The sequence below is a fragment of the Octopus bimaculoides genome, chromosome 11 (assembly GCF_001194135.2).
Source record: "Octopus bimaculoides isolate UCB-OBI-ISO-001 chromosome 11, ASM119413v2, whole genome shotgun sequence".
Taxonomy (NCBI): domain Eukaryota; kingdom Metazoa; phylum Mollusca; class Cephalopoda; order Octopoda; family Octopodidae; genus Octopus; species Octopus bimaculoides.
In genome coordinates, this window is record NC_068991.1 from 70,322,980 (window position 1) to 70,324,070 (window position 1,091).

Below are 1,091 nucleotides of genomic sequence, written 5' to 3' on the forward strand. Positions count from 1 at the left end.
TATGTATGTATGTATGTGTGGATGTATGTACGTATGTATGACCGTGTATGTATACACGTACGAATGTATGTACTTATGTATGTATGTATGTATCTATGTATCTATCTATCTATCTATGTATCTATCTATCTATCTATCTATCTATCTATCTGTATGTGTGTGCGTACGTGTGTATTTGTACACACTAGTGCCGGTATGTGCAAAATGAAATTTGATAGTCAATGTCTTACGTATGATCTAAAACATTCCACATTCTGTATCTCAGTTGTTTTCAATCCATGATTGATTATCTTAACCTCATCACAGAGAAAATATTTGAAGCAAAAATCTGCGAAAAAAGAAAAGATTACATTCGTTGCTCGCCAAATGTTATATTTTGTCCACTTCAAAGCAAGGTGTCTGTTCTACAGCTGTTCAACAGATTGTGAGACGTTTGTGACAGCGTAAATTTTAAGGCTGGATATAGTACATACGTAAATATGTATGTGTGTGTTTGTGTTTGCGCGTCTATGTATGCGTGTGTGTGTGTGTGTGTATGTGCATATATCTGTATAACAACTGTGTGTGTGTGTGTGTGTGTGTGTGTGTGTGTGCTTGTGTGTATGTGTTCCTCCACCCACCAACATCACTTGACAAGCTATGGTGGTGTGTTTACGTCCCCGTAATCTAGCGGTTCAGCAAAAAAGACAGATAGAATAACTCCTGTGGTCGATTTGCTCGACTAAAAGCGGTGCTCCAGCATGGCTGCAGTCAAATGACTGAAACAAGTAAAAGAATAAAAGAATAAAAGAACGTACTCAATGCATGGATTGTCATTGTTATGGCGGCTTGCGAGCTAATATATATACATATGTATGTATGTATGTGTGTGTGTGTGTATGTACATATATATAAATATATATAGATATAAAATCTATATGTATAAATATATAGATATATATATAAATATAAATATATGCATATATATAAATATATATATAAACACACACACACACACACACACACACACATTTATATATGTATTTGCATTTATGTATGTATATATTTATGCATATATATGTGTGAGTATATGATGGGTATACATATATATA